At 43.0% G+C, this 15,969-nt stretch overlaps 1 pseudogene; it reads right to left on the bottom strand.

Annotated features, from left to right (window-relative positions):
• LOC144668498 (heparan-alpha-glucosaminide N-acetyltransferase-like) overlaps positions 1-15,969 on the bottom strand; it is a 123,848-nt pseudogene that overhangs the window by 74,004 nt on the left and 33,875 nt on the right.

Here is a 15,969-nt window from a genome sequence, read left to right as displayed (position 1 = left end):
AAGATGATCCAGCCATTGATTTCCCCTTTACATCATCTCTTACAGAACATACATCAATCATAATACATCCCTGCTGGCAACACATTCCATTAAAGGGTTGCTCCCATCTCACTTAGGCGTTTGCAGTTTTTGTTGAAGCTAGATGCATAAATGTACAAGCAAAGCATCATGTAAGTGGGCTGCAACCATGGACAAAGCAGTGGGAATTGTTGCTACGAATACATAGATAGTCTTACATTCCGTTATTGCTTACCAAGGCATCACAAGATCAGCAACTGTCAAACCAGTAAGAGATTAAATAAAGGGTTATATAAACAGCACACACTTAATAACAGAAACGCATCTAACTCCTTGATTTCAGCACTTTTCTCAGATTTCCATAGTTTTCATTAGCGTCAAAAATATATAGAAACATTTGTTTGGCCTTAATGCCATATTACAAACACCCACCCCTCCCTCCACTGCCTCTGTCCCCATCTTCAAAAGCAGGGTGACCAACTGTCCTGTATTTTAAAGGATTGTCCTCTATTTTGACTGTTTGTTCCACGTAACTTGAGGGATGCCATTTGTCCCTTATTTCTCGGACTGTCAGTGGGAGACTGAGCCTGGGAATCTCCTTGCCTTTGCCTCTTTTGTGAGCATTTGCACTATGTCTGTTGGTCCCACGGGGGGAGTTATGGTCACCAGCACCCTTTCAGCTCTTATGGTCACCAGAATCCCCACTCCCACAACAGTCGTTCCACAAGTGTTAGTAACCATGTTCAAAGGCCTCCTCAATTGACTGGGCTTGATTTTCGCCCCAACGCCCAGATTATTTCTGGGTCCTGCATCTGCATCACTTACACAATGCTTTCTTCAAATGCAGATCACCTAATTGGACCAGAGGCAAGTTCAGCGCCCAGTTAGAGGCACCAAGCGCTGCTGGAAGATGAGAACTGAGATTTGAGTACATTCGCAAAGGCAGATGACAGACATGATTGGGTTTGCTGCTACCTTGCTGAAGAGAGGAGGCAGGAGATCAGAGCTCTAGCAACCAACGGTACAGTACTATGTCCACTCTGACATAAAAATACTTTCTGTCACATAATTGTCTTCACCATTAACATAACTTGGGGGCACACTGCACCACCTGGCTGTGCCCTAACATGCAGCAGGTTGTTTGGGTTCACTGATCTGCAATTCCAAAACCCCCTGCTGGCCTCCCCCAGGTCCTCAACAAGCTGAATGGGCAGCTAATTGAAGGCAAGCGGGTTCTCGGCTCCCCACCACAACCACAACCACTACACCCCGGCCGTCGCTTTGAAAATAGCAGCAGCATTGGGGAGGCAATAATGTAGTGGTATTGTTGTTGGACTAGTAATCCAGAAGCCCAGGGTAATGCTCTGGGGACCTGGGTTCAAATCCTGCCACAGCAGATGGTGGAATTTGAATTCAATAAAAATCTGGAATTAAAAGTCAAATGGTGACCATGCTGAATATTGTAAAAAAAAACCCATATGGGTTCACTAATGGGGAGTCGCCCTTACCTTGCTGAATAGCTGGTCATGTGACTCCAGACCCACAGCAACGTGGTTGACTCTTAAATGCCCTCTGACCAAGGGTGGATGGGCAATAAATGCTAGACTAGCCAGTGATGCCCATGTCCCATGAATGAATAACAGGACACAGGCCTTTGGGGGCGCTGTTTTCAAAGCACACTTACACTGATCTTGCCCCCAGGGGCAACTGAACCCTTTACCCATCCCTTCAGTCTTCTAACCTTTCCCCTGACTGGAAGGCATGAAGATCCTGGAATCCACTCCGTCCACTCCTAGTCTCCCTCCAGTGGCTCCACCAAGATGAGCAACTTGAGGGGGAAGGGTATATTGTTTTCATGAAGATTCAGCAACAATTTATTCTAGTGTCAGTACTGACATCAGAACCCGCCTCCCATCCTGGCGGCAAAGAAAGATTTATTAAGCTTCCTGCAGAGCACTGCATGTACTAAATGGATGTTTGGTATATCGCCCGGCAGGATTACGCTTCCTGCAAAATTGACCTGAGATTAAAACCTCCAGGAATACGAGAATCAATAATACTGGAGGCTCAGGTTGCAGATCTCTGGTGAATATTAATTCTTGAATAATTTTTGATTTATTGCTTTTATGAGAGAATTACTGATTCAATGGACAGGAGTTTGTGCTTCCAGTGTTCTGCTCGCAATTTTCACGGCATTAGATATCGGAAAGGCTCTAGCCTTGTACTTGCTGCTCGGCATCGATCTTGTATTTTGAGAGCTTAAAATTCCAGCCTTTCTTAGGCATCACATTTGATTGCCTATAATGTGTGATTTTTAAAAAATTTGATTTTCTGATAGCCTAAAACAGAGCAGCATCGATGCAGCTGTGGAGCCCTCCATCATCCAGTTGATCCTCTCGCCTGTTAGGAGGATAATGTGGAGGCAGCAACAAGAAAAGGAGAACGAGGTGAGGGGAGGGTTAAAAAGAATATTACATCAAGCTGGACATGTCAGTTAACAGATGACTCCTGTCATTGTGCATTTCTATCTCCATCTCCATCCTCACTCTGATTGGATCTCTGCTTTGCCTCAACAACAATCGCTGCACATCATTGTGCGTGAAGTGCTTTGAGACATGAGGAACAGTGTGCGATTGCATCTCTTACTTTCTAAATCGCTCTTTGGCTCTCTGTTCCTTAACTTCTTGTACCTCCACTTCCTCTGTTCCTACATGCCATCAAAACGTATGGCAGTCAAAAAAACATTTGTCAGTATGTCCTGCGATTGTTGAGGGTTGGGGAGGAAGGGGTTGGTGGGACTATCACTGGTTGTGTGAAAATCATAGGAAAAGCTAAACCCAAATTCTGTTGGAGGCTTAGCAAAATATTTTACTAAATGTCTCCACAGTATAGTCTCAAGGCTAGCAACAAGCTTGAAATAAAAAGTCAGCAACAGTGCTGATTACTAACTGCACAATATGTAGAGCTCCTTGCCTATCTGTGTAACACAGTGCTGAATATCAAGAATATTTGATGCAATCTCAATTGTTTTTAAGTTAATGCACACCAGGAGCAACACTTTTACAATACCATTCCATGGGGCATGTTCAAAGAACCAGTAGCCGCCATCTCCATAGTTGACAAGGACCATGCCAGTTAGTGCCAACCTGTGAACACACAGAAAGGGAGATAGGTTTAAGCAGCATTTATAATATGAGCCCATTCACTCTATTCATACTCCCACAACTGACAGTTCACCAACAACTCACAACTTGTATGCCAATTGTTAATATTGTCACGTTTGGTTTCAAGATATAATCCAGGTCTTGAGCACATAATCCAAGGTGACAATTTAATGCAGGACTGCGGTTGTGCTGCATTGTCTGAAGTTTCATCAAAAACATTGAGCTGAAGCTTTGTCTGTCTGTTCAGGTGAACCGTGAAGATCCCATATGAGGAAGAGGAGGGAGCTCATTTACTGATCTGGGAAACGTTCGATCTCAATTAGTTAGTCATGCATCTCTTTGCCATTTTAATACAATTGCCTGTTTAAAAAAAAATAAAAAAGAGATTGTGACTATAGCTCAGGGGTTAGAGTGCTGGCCTTGTTAAACCAGGGGTTGTGATTTCAAATCTCACTGGAGCCTGTTCACATTTACTTGAGCAAATGCAGGTTAATTAAGGAAAGCCAGCACAGATTTGTTCAGGGCAAATTGTGGAGACCTCCATCATCCAGTTCCTTGCGAAACTTGGCTGAGCTTTACATAGGAGATGAGGAAAAATGTTCCCCATTGGTGGAAGGATCGAGAACAAGAGGATTTGAGGTAATTGGCAAAAGAGCAATGGCGACATGAGGAAAAAAACTTTTTCACGCAGGTTACAATTTGGAATGCGCTGCCAGAGAGGGTGGTGGAGGCAGGTTCGATCGAGGCATTCAAGAGGGCACTGGATTGTTATCTGAAAAAGTAGAATGTGCATGGCTATGGGGAGAAGTTGGGGGAATGGGACTAGGTAAATTGCTCCTGCGCAGAGCCTGTGCAGACATAACTGGCTGAATGACTTCCTCCTGTGCTGTAACAATTCTGTGGTTATACTGTTGTCAAAAAAACTTAGCACTGTGAGTTCTCTCCCATCCAGAAGCAAGCGATTAATGATGGGCCTCCTTTATAAAAGACGAGGAACACTTCAGTACTCAGTGTGCCACATTGCCTTACATTCAACCGAAAGCAACACTATTCTCTATTTAGACTATAAACACTAATGGTATTGTTGTGCTCCATTCTTCAGTTTTGTGATACTGACTCATGTCCTTCCCTTTCCCTGCCACACTTCTAACAAAAAAACGTTTTTGACAGGTGTAATTCTATGGGAAAAGGGCAAGGGAGTGGGAGTGATTGGATAGCTCTACCAAAAAGCTGACACAGGCACGATGGGCTGAATGGCTTCCATGTGCACTGCAATATTCTATGATTTTATACTGTTTATGAGCTGTCTTGTTCAGCAGTGTTCTTATATAGCTCCTTAATAATAGCAGAACATCTCTAGGTGTGATTGAAAAGGTAGCGCATGGTGGTAAGGACTGTGCCACCAACAAGGATGTGGGACTGTCAACCATGAATGATCTCTCAATGTCAAAGATAAAAGGCCTTATTGAAATGACATAGGATTCCCAATTTTCTTTTGATGTCAGGAAGATGAAAAATATAGACATGTTCCAATGTGAATGAGGAAAATAAGATGAAGTGCAACCACCTGTAGACAACACGTGATTTTTTTTTTAAAAGAACGGTACTATATTCACCATCAAAATATATACCTATAACAACAGATTCAACAGAATGATATCAGGAGCTAAAAGGATTAAATTCTGAGGGCAGGTTGCATGGGCTAGGCTTGTGTTCCCTTGAGTGGAGAGGTGTAATCTAATTTGTTCAGGTAGGTTTTCACTAATCTGAACTGGAAGTTTGTGCAGGATCAGGGCATGGAAGGGTTTGCAGTTATAAAATATTGAGCTGTAAACCTTCAGCATTTGGCAAATTCATTTTTGCCCAGTAAAACTGACCTCACTTTGTTTTGAAAAACATAAATTTTCCCTTTGCTCTTGATAATGTGGAATGCCCATTTCTTGAGAAGACACCATTTTGAACACGCTTCTCCAGAAGACCAAACGCAAAGTTGATTGAGGTGTTGAGAAATGAGAGTTGCCATGGCTTACAAAATGGTGGGGCTGGTTTTGTGGGCCAAATGATTTCGTCCTGCTTCCTTGCCTCTGTTTCATAGGGGGAATTTGGAGAGATTTATTCTGGATGCTTTTTACACAGCTCATAAACCATGGGAAGCCAAAGTGTAAACAAGATTTTCATGTGATTAATACTGTTTTCTATATTCATCTGGTTCATTAATGTCCTTTAGGGAAGGAAATCTGCTGTCCTTACCTGGTCTGGCCTACATGTGACTCCAGACCCACAGCAATGTGGTTGACTCTTAAATGCCCTCTGAACAAGGGCAATTAAGGATGGGCAATAAATACTGGCTTAGACAGTGATGCCCAAATCCCATGAACAAATGAAAATTCTAAATCTTCAAAAGGTCTGTTTAAAACAGCCATATATCTGAAACAGCACACAATATGCAAATTGAAATCTTATCAATCAATAACTAAGGGTTGAGGAAAGAAAGACTTGCATTTATATAGCACTTTTTATGACCACTCGATGCCTCAAAGCACTTTGAAGCCAATGAAGTATTTTTGATGTGTTGTAAGGGAAACCCGGCAGCCAATACGCACTCAGCAAACTCCCGTAAAATAGCAAAGTAATAATGATGGGTAGTCTGTTTTTGTGATGTTGATTGAGGGTTAAATATTGGCCAGACATTGGGATAACTCAAAAATACTGCAGATGCTGGAAATCTGAAATACAAACAGAAAATGATGGAAAATACTTAGCAGGTCTGGCAGCATCTGCGGAGAGAGAAACAGGGCTAACGTTTCAGGTCTGTGACCTTTCATCAGAACTGGGAAAAGTTAGAGATGAAATAGGTTTTGAGCAATGAAGGGGTGGGTGGGGCAAGGACTAAAGGAAGGGTTGCGATAGGGGGGAAGAGAGATTGAATGACAGAAGAGTTAGTCTTCCGGGGCCAAAGGAAATGGTGGTGGGGCAAGAGAAGAAACAAAAGATGTGCCTAGAGCAGGTGTGCTGTTCTCTGAAAACAAAATGAGAGAAAAATTGAACAATGCAAAGAAAAGGAAACAAAATGGGGCAGAGATAATTGTCTGAAATTGCTGGATTCAGTGTTGAGTCTGGAAGGCTGTAAAGTGCCTAATCGAAAGATGAGGTGCTGTTCCTCAAGGGAAATCATGTTTGACAAACCTCAGACTCATAGACGCTTACAGCACAGAAGGAAGCCATTCAGCCCATTGTGTCTGCGCCGCTCAACAATGATCTGACTACACTAATCCCATATTCCAGTGCTTGGCCCATAGCCCTGGAGGCTATGGCAACACCAGTGAATATCTAAATACTTCTTAAATGTTACGAGAGTTTCTGATTCAACCACCCTTTCAAGCAGTGAGTTCCAGACTCACTTGGAGTTTTTGAGGATGTTACTTGTAGCATAGATAAAGGCAAACCAGTGGTTATGGTGTGTTTGGATTTTCAGAAGGTTTTTGATAAGTCCCACACAGGTTAGTAAACAAAATTAGAGCACATGGAATTGGGGGTAATATACTGGTATGAATTGAGAATTGGTTAACAGAAAGGAAGCTTATATTAAGCACCACTGGAACAGTGCAGCAGGTCAAGGACAGAGATGTCAGCGCAAGAGGGAGATGGAGAATTAAAATGGCAGGCCACTGGATGCTCAGGGTCATGCTTGTGGACTGAACGGAGGTGTTCCACAAAGTGGTCACCAATCTGCGTTTGGTCTCCCCAGTGTAGAGGAGACCACATTGTGAGCAGGGAATACAGTAAACTAGATTGAAAGGAGTACACATAAATCACTGCTTCACCTGAAAGGGGCGTTTGGGGCCTTGCAAGGTGAGGAGAGAGGAGATAAAAGGGTAGGTGTTATATTTCCTGCGTTTGCATGAAAAGATGCTGTGGGAAGGGAACGGGGTGTTGGAGGTGACTGAGGTGTGGACCAGGATGTCGCTGAGGGAACAGTCCCTTTGGAATACTGAAAGAGGAGGGGAAGATGTGTTTGGTGGTGGCATCGTGCTGGAGGTGGCAGTAAATGTTCCATTATGGTGAACAAAGTTAGAATAGCCAAATAATCTGTTTAGTAATGTTGGTGATGTTGAGAAATGATCTCACGGTAACATACAGAATTTTTACAAAGCTCAACAGGGTAGATGCAGGAAGGATGATTCCCTTGCTGGAGGGTTTAGAACTAGGATACACAGTCTCAGATCAAGGGGCAGGCCAATTAGCACTAAAATGAGAAGGAACTTCTTCACTCGGAGAGTGGTGAATCTTTGGAACGCTCTACCCTAGAGGGCTGTGGAGGCTCAGGCATTGGGTATATGCAGGACAGAGATATTAAAGTCATCAAGTGATATGGAGAGAGTGCGGGAAAATGGCATTGAGGTCGAAGGTCAGCCATGATCTAGTTGAATTGCAGATCAGGCTCGAGGGGCTGAATGGCCTTCTGCTCCTATTTCCTATGCTGAGGAATAAATATCGGGGAGGTGATGGCATAGTGGTATTGTCACTGACTAGTATTCCAGGTCCTGGGTTTGAATCCCACCAGGGCAGATGGTGAAATTTGAATTCAATAAACATCTGGAATTAAAAGTCTAATGATGATCATGAAACGATTGTCTTAAAATCACTCACTAATGTCCTTCCTTTAGGACTAATTTCCCTTCCTTTAGGGAAGGAAATCTGCCATCCTTACCTGGCGTATATGTGACTTCAGACCCACATCAATGTGGTTGTGGTTGACTCTTAAATGCCCTCTAAACAAGGGCGATTGGGATTGTGATGGCGACGCCCACATCCCACGAATGAATGGGGGAAAAAAACAGGGAGCATTCCCTGTTCGAAATAGCGCCATGGGACCCGTTATGTCATCCACAAGGTGGCATCTCAGATAGTGCAGCATTCCTTCAGCACTCGGACAGAGTGGATCAGCAGCTCCTGCACTCGCATGGCGCAGAGCTGCGGGCTCTCGCCGTAATTCAGACGGGAAACAGGCGGAACCCGCCAGTGAGTGACCGGCACCTCTCTCTGCTCCTGTAGTTCAGGTCGCAGGGCGGCAGTGGCCCGTGTACCTGATGGGAATTGCAGGACCCATGCAAACCCGCGTCTCGGATGCTGACGGCGGGATAAGAGAGCGGGTTGCAGCAGAGGGAGGAGAGGGAGCAAACAGGCAGCTTCCTTATTCCAGATCTCAGCCCTGCAGGTCCAGATCACGAGGAATTGACGCAAGGATGTCGCCCTTTCGCAATCGGAACTACACAAATTACAAATATAAAAGCGTCTTTTTCAAACTCAGGAAGGTAGTCTCAGTAGATTACTAAAAGTGATACTTATGGTTAATGTATTATTTTCGATGGACAACCCATTTCCTATTTATTACAATATTAATCATTCATATTTAGTCACCCCTGCGTAAACTTCTATCCGCTCAGCAATATTAATTTCCAAGACTATGCTGATTTTTTAAAAATTCAGCATTATCCATAATACATTAGGTTTGATGGTATGACAAATGTTTCTCTCTGTTTTACAACATGCAGTCACGCTTACTCACCTAAGTGGATACACTGGTCCACTTACCCTGTGAAGTGCGCGCCGCGGTTTTAAGTGTATGGATTTTTCGAAGTTAAAATGTCATTTTATTGAAGTTCGAACTGTTAAAGCTGCGGTCCCTGGACAGTTGCTAGACCATTCTAGCAGGTCGTCTCTCTAACTGTCTTGTATATCGAAAAACTGTACTTGCTGAGGCAACTGTAGCTTTAAGTGAACGGCATGAGGTCTACTGATGTTTGGGGAAGTCGAGTTAGGATAGTTTTTGGTGAGTATGAGCTGATCGAGGCACACGACTCTAAACTGCAGGGCAAGATCCTGGGCAGAAAGCAGCAACACGATTGTACACACTGTGTGAAAGGGAATCATGAAGGCTGCACATTTACGGTAACTGTCTATCAAAGTCCTTTTTATTATTATTATTGAATTCCAGGAATTTACCAGTGTTTAGGGGACCACATTACATTAACTGCTTACATAAAAACTACAATCCTTCACTAATATCTACTACAAAAAGGCTTCCGCAATGGCTTAGTATGGACAGAAAGACATTGCCTTTATATAGCACTTTTCAAAATCTCAGGACATCCCAGAGTGCTTTACAGCCAATTACCTACTTTTTGAAGTGTACTCAATGTTGTAATGCAGGAAAAATGGCTGCCAAGTTGGGCACAGCAAGCTCCCACAAAACAACAATGATGGGGACCGGACAAACTGCTACTGTTGTTGATTGAGGGATAAGTGTTGCCTGAGACATTGGGAAGAACCAAAATAATGCCATGGGATATTTTCCGTCCGCCTCAGAGAGCAGGTGGAGCCTCGGTTTAATGTCTCATCTGAAAACGGCACTTCTGGCAGTGTAGCACTCGGTCAGTACTGCACAGGAGCATTGGTGTAGAACTGAGCCATGCAGTCTAGGGGGCTCTAAGTTTGGCATCTTGTCTGTACAGCTGGTCTTGGCTGGGATGGCAATAGGAGTATTACAAGTGTAACAAAAACAGAAAATGCTGGAAAAACTCAGCAGGTCTAACAGCATCTGTGGAGAGAAAAAAAGCCAGAGTTAACGTTTCGAGTCCTTAAGGATTCTGTTAGACTTGCTGAGTTTTTCCAGCATTTCCTGTTTTTGTTTCAGATCCTGCCAGCATTCCCATTCATTGTGTGAAGAACTATCCACAGTCTTGGAACTGCACCCCAGCATAAAGAGTGGAGGGGAGAAACTGAGAGCAATATGCCTGTATGGGTTTCTGAATGGTTCATACAATTCAGTGTTAAAAAATGTCAAATACACTGAATAAAATGAAAGAATTTATTTGTCAGACCATTTGGGTTAGATTTAAACTTCCACTGACTGTCATCGGTTATGGCCCCTGTCCAATTTTCCTTTGCATTTTAGAGTGGCAATCTGCAACACCAAGATTCCCACAGAGCCATGCAGGTTAAAATCTAGCTCAATATTTTCAAAATATATTCATTCACGGGATTTAGGCATTGCTGGCTAGGCCAGCATTTATTGCCCATCCCTAATTGCCCTTGAGAAGGTGGTGGTGAGCTGCCTTCTTGAACTGTTGCAGTCCATGTGGTGTAGGTACACCCACAGTGCTGTTAGGAAGGAAGTTCCAGGATTTTGACTTAGCAACAGTGAAGGAACAGTGATATAGTCCCAAGTCAGGATATACATGTCTCACTGTACAGTGCACATCAGGTATTTCCTGATATTGGTATATCAAGTCACATGTGATCTTTTGGACTATTTTCGATCACCTGAGGGGAATCAGAGAGGAATATTTGAGGATAATATTTTCGACCGCCTCTTCTCCTTTAAGACTCTCTGTAAAACCTGCCTCTTTGACCAAGCCTTTGGTCATCTGCCCTAATATCTCTTTTTGTGCTTTTTAATCATACATTTTATTATAATGCTCTTGAAAGCACCATGGGGCATTTCATTACATTAAAGGTTTACATTATATAAATATAAGCTGTTGTTATGATTGGCTCTGCCTGAGTTTTTCTCTATTTTTGCCTTTTTCTGGGAGACTATGACTGCCAGGACTGTAGGGAAATTAGCCATCTAATCATGATGCAACCGCTGACAGGGTGCATGGGGAAGGCTTGATGGATCCACTTGTCCTTTCCTGCCTGTCAGTTTTGCATGTTCATTTGTACATTTCAGATTGAACTCCTACATTTATAGTAGCTGTAATCTGGATAGGTTGTGTTATATCCATCAGAGCAGCAGAGAGTGCAGGGCCAGCTGTAAATATCTAGGGGAATTGGGTTCTGCTGTGATTGATGAGTGCTTCACGTTCTTACTGTGGGGTGGCCCTGTTAAACTCACTTCCCTTCTTGACTCACAACTCCCTTCATTCCTACGCCAAATTTATAGAATTTCACTTCAATGCAGCCTGTCAGATTAAGTTAGATTTTACCCAATTATATTCTGGGTTGGAGAGCAGGCAGGCAAGCAGATGTCAGTTTAGCTTTTGTGCATTTAAAAATGCATTTTATTGCAAAGCTATACTATAGCCTAGGCTGGTATTTGTGAGTCACCTTAAATTACTGCCAATTACTTTAATCAGATGTTTCCTATCGAGGTCTAACCAGCTAAGCAATGTGTCAGTGTAGCCACATCTGTTGTTTGTCCTATGGAGCAAAATAATGGGGACGGCTTCAAAAATTGGATTTATCAGCAAATTGTGCAGGATTGCCCTGTGCAGTGCGTTACATCATCACCCTCTCACCACTCAGACCTGGACAAGGGAGACATAGGCCTCCTCCCTACGACAGGGAACCACTTTCCAACCCCACCTTCTCACATCATGGGCCATCATAGATTGGGCATATATACCTAATGCCATCGTGGGAGCACCATCACCACAAGGACTGCAGCAGTTCAAGGAGAAAACCTCCTCAGGGATGAGGAATATGGTTTTGTCAGCATTGCCCATATCCCAAGAATGAATCAAAAAAAGTTTGAAATTTACTCCCTCCCTGATGAACATTAAGGATCCCAGGTAAAAAGAGTTTGGGAAGTTATAAATTAAAAGCCCTTGCACGTGATCAGAAGATTCACACCATGTTAGTTCATACTGAGAAAGAGCCTATAATTTCCTATTATAACGATCAACAGTTGCCTTGATGATTCTTGGAATTTTTACTTTAATACCCTACCTACCTACCTGAGGAAATCCCTGCCATGCATTGCAGAAGAACTTTCTGACATCAGTCCATAATTTGCTTTTTACTGTTTATAATCTACATTCTCTTGTCCTGCTGCAATGGTTTAATTTGAATTCCAGAATTAGCTTTATAGTGTTCAATATCTTATCTAGTTCTATCCATGAAAAGCCCAAACTTCTGCTCTCTTTCCTTATAGCTCAGTCCACTGTCACTAAAATCAGCATTGTGTTTCTTCTGCAAACCTCATCCAGGGCTGGAATTGTGACTCTTGTGATCAGAAAGTAACACAGTATTCAAGGTGCATCCCAAACAGCAACAATTATACTCTTACACTAACAAATCAGCAATTTGAAAACCTCAGGCCAAGTAAGTTTTGATTTTAAACTTAATTCATGCTGGTTAAAGTATACTAACTCTTTAAGATATTATGAATTCTGTCTTGAATATGTTATAATCAATGTGTTCAATCATTTTCTATTTATTACTATACAGATAATGACTAATAGCTTACAAAAATAATGACTAATAGCTTCCTTTCTACAAGCTGAACTATTAAACTCAGCTTCATATCTATTATGTTTCCATCATGTAAATTAACTGACATGACTGGGGCATCTAAAGGGGCACAGTGGCTTCAGTTAAATTTTACCGCTTAGGACTAAATGGCTGGCTCCTCTTGGGAGCCCAATCAAAAGTATTTTAGGTTCCAAGACTTAAAAACAATAGACTTGCATTCATATAGCATCTTTCATGATATTAAGATGCTCCGAAGTGCTTCAGAGCCAATGAAGTACTTTTGAAGTATAGTCACTGTTGTATGGTGCAGCCAATGTGTGCACACCAAGGTCCCACAAACAGCAACGTGACAATGTCCAGATAATTTGTTTTAAGTGTTGGTTGAGGGATAAATGTTGGCCATGGTGGGGGGTGGGTGGGGGTGGTGTGTGCACTCCCCTTACCCTCCCTCAAATACAGTCACGGTATCTTTTCTATCCACCCGAGATGACAGACAAGACCGTCAGTTTAACGTCCCATCTGAGAGATGGAACCTCTGACAGTGCAGCACTCTCACTGTGGCACGACTGCCAGCCTGAATTGTGTGGTCAAGTGTTCCTGCAGTGGGACTTGAACCCAGAATCTCCGATCAGAAGCATGAATGCTTCCCACTGAGGTAATTAGGGAAATGGTGTGGAACAGTTTTGTCCAGAGGGTCTCAGTGCAGAGTTTTTGCACTGGGAAAGCTGCTTGGAAATTCCAATGTGCACTTAATTGGCAGACACAATCATGTATCCATTAAATGAAATAGTGCAAGTCTCTACACTAGGAACCAGGTACATAGAGAATAGGAAGAGGCCATCATGTGTATGTACATAATGCTTTCATGACATCAGGGTGAAGTTAGTTTAAATTACTGCCAGCCTGCCTGACTGTATCTCATATCCCTCAATCATTCCTTTCACCAAAATACCCTCCAACCCCTTCCTGAATTCATATTTTAATAGTTATGCCTGGAGGTAGCACGATAAAGCTTTTAGCATTGGTGAGTTAGTGAATCGTTCACTTCGTGGTCGTGAGGAGTGGGAGTCTGAAGCTCAGCTGAAGATGGAGATACATTTTTCAGCAATTTGCAATCAATGCGGAAAAGGGTCATAGTGAGGCGCCAATGAATCCTGCAAACAAAGCCAGGAATGATCCAGGTTGTGTAACTGCCACGCGCTGCAGGAATGTCAAATACTGGACGTTTCCAATGGGAAAAAGAGAAGAAAAATGGGATTGGGATCGATGCGTCCCGATGAAGAGCTGGTACCACATGGGCATCCCCGAAGCTGTGGTACTTTCTGTGATTGCATGGGGCATATTTTAACTGTAGCTGCCCATCAGGAGACTGACAGGGTGGGGGTGAAATGCTGGTTTTACCACCCAGTCAATTTTATTCCCCAGTGATGTGAGTGGGGAGCCATATTGGACAGATTGTAAATCCAGAGTTTACCCCCATCCCTGCCTGGTCAGTTAGGTTAAAATTGCGCCCCATGGGCCAAAAGCACCACTGTGTTGTAAAAACACCAGTTACTGTTGGGCATTCTTAGATTATTCTAGATCATTTCTGGGCAAATCTCTGTGGATTTAACGGGAATTTTAGTAGCATTATCTTTAAAACTGCACAACCATGGACTATTAACATCCCGGTTACTCGGGAAAGGGTTGTCCAGCTAGCTCCGGATTGGTGGCTCTGGTTTAGTTCCGATTCCCTGGGAGGGAGGATGCACAGTGACGTGAGAGGGAAATTTTACTTTGTCTGAGTGCCTGCGTTCAAGACCCAGAGCGTAATAAGATAATTAGGGTGAAATACGTGGTGTATGCGAGGGCGAAATGAGCAATCAGCATCTTGCTTTTCACTCCCCTGTTTATTTCCTTTTGTAATGGCCGGAAACGAAACCAGTTGGAGTGTTAAATAGCTTTGCTGTGTTGCTTATTTTACACAACCGCCCATATTTTGTTACACCTTATAAAGGTCATTTGAATCATGCAGATGTTTAGAGTAGGGGCTAGCTGCTGAATGGTAGACAGCTGGATATCCGACACATCTGGAATCAACCACATATAAATATCACTTGAGACCGTCATCAACCACAGGAGCGAACTGGGGTCCCAACTTCCGCCTCAAGTTTACAACTGGGCTCCTTGAACTGTAGCGCATCGACAGTTAACGCATTTTTCTATGAAACTGCTTTATTATTTTAACAGGGGTGCAAATCTTCATAAAATAAACCGGTGGTTAAAACAGCAGGGAAAAGGAATTTAATTGGACTCCAATATTGAAAGAGCATAATTTCAAACAAACTGTTCTAAATGTTTGTTTTGTTGACCGTGGTAAGAATCACTGCATTCATCTTTTGGGATGAACTCGGGTGGGCCTGCTTACTGACATTTGGCTGCTTGTTAAATATCCTCGGGCACTATTCAGAGAAGAGCAGTGAGTTTTATAACGGTGAGGTGTGATTCCATTGCTGGCCAACAATCCACCCTCGCCCACCCCTATCACGAATGTGGATTAACCGATTTTTTTGTCTCTTTGACCTTCATGGCAACTTGCTGTGTGCAAAACTGCCGTCGGTGCATTTTAAAATAATTGGTTACCAGTGAAACACTTGGAGACAACGGTCAGGATGTCTGCACCTTTGGAGAAGGTCCAAAATCCATTACTTCTAGACACTACAATACGGGCTGAAGAGAGGGGAGCTTTGCTGGGCTAGATTGCCAATCTACATTGAATTCAGCAGTTGCGCATTTAGCAGTATTGCAGGGTGTGTGCAGCGGTGTAAGACTGTGAATTCATCAGACAAACTGAAAGAGGGCAACATCGCAGCTGAATCGGATCTTTGTGGCAATCTTAATTAGCAGAGTGGTTGCTTCTAGCTTCAAACTCAAGAAAAACATTCTAAATTCAGGCCTGCATCCCAGAAGGAAAAACCAGTAAAACTTGGAAATGATGGGTACTAGTGAAACTTGTCCAAACTGGTCTTGTATACCTTAAAGTGGAACGTCAGTATTACTGATTTTTTTTAAACTGAGATTTGAACTGTTTCTCTCCTCCTGGTGGCCTGGCCAGGCCTAGTAACAATGCAATCCATTCGTGCACCTCAATAGCCAATTAAGCCCGAGCATCCTACTTAAAAATTAGAGTAATTCGCACCATCCCTCAGGGAACCCAATCTCTTCAATCTTTTGCTCTTGCTGAGTGCATTTGAGGGAAGGTGGGCAGGTCACATTTCTGCTCTAGCTAATTAATTTTGTCCCAAAGATTTGGTGTATGAGGTTGCAAAGGAGGGCCCTTCCGACTGGAAGATCTCCAAAGTCTGACATCTCGGCAGTGGGTCCATAAATTGTTTTCAGATACTTTTCGAAGAACATCAATCTTCTGATGGATTCTGATCTTTGAAAGCAGCAAACATTAAAGGGGCTGATTTCACAGTGGGAGGTTAAAAATTGTGACAAAATAGCCTGTTACAAGCTTAACATACACTTCAACTGGCAAACAAATCAA

This window comes from Cetorhinus maximus, chromosome 27 (genome assembly GCF_964194155.1).
Source record: "Cetorhinus maximus chromosome 27, sCetMax3.hap1.1, whole genome shotgun sequence".
Classification (NCBI taxonomy): domain Eukaryota; kingdom Metazoa; phylum Chordata; class Chondrichthyes; order Lamniformes; family Cetorhinidae; genus Cetorhinus; species Cetorhinus maximus.
This window is presented reverse-complemented; position numbering and strand designations above follow the sequence as displayed.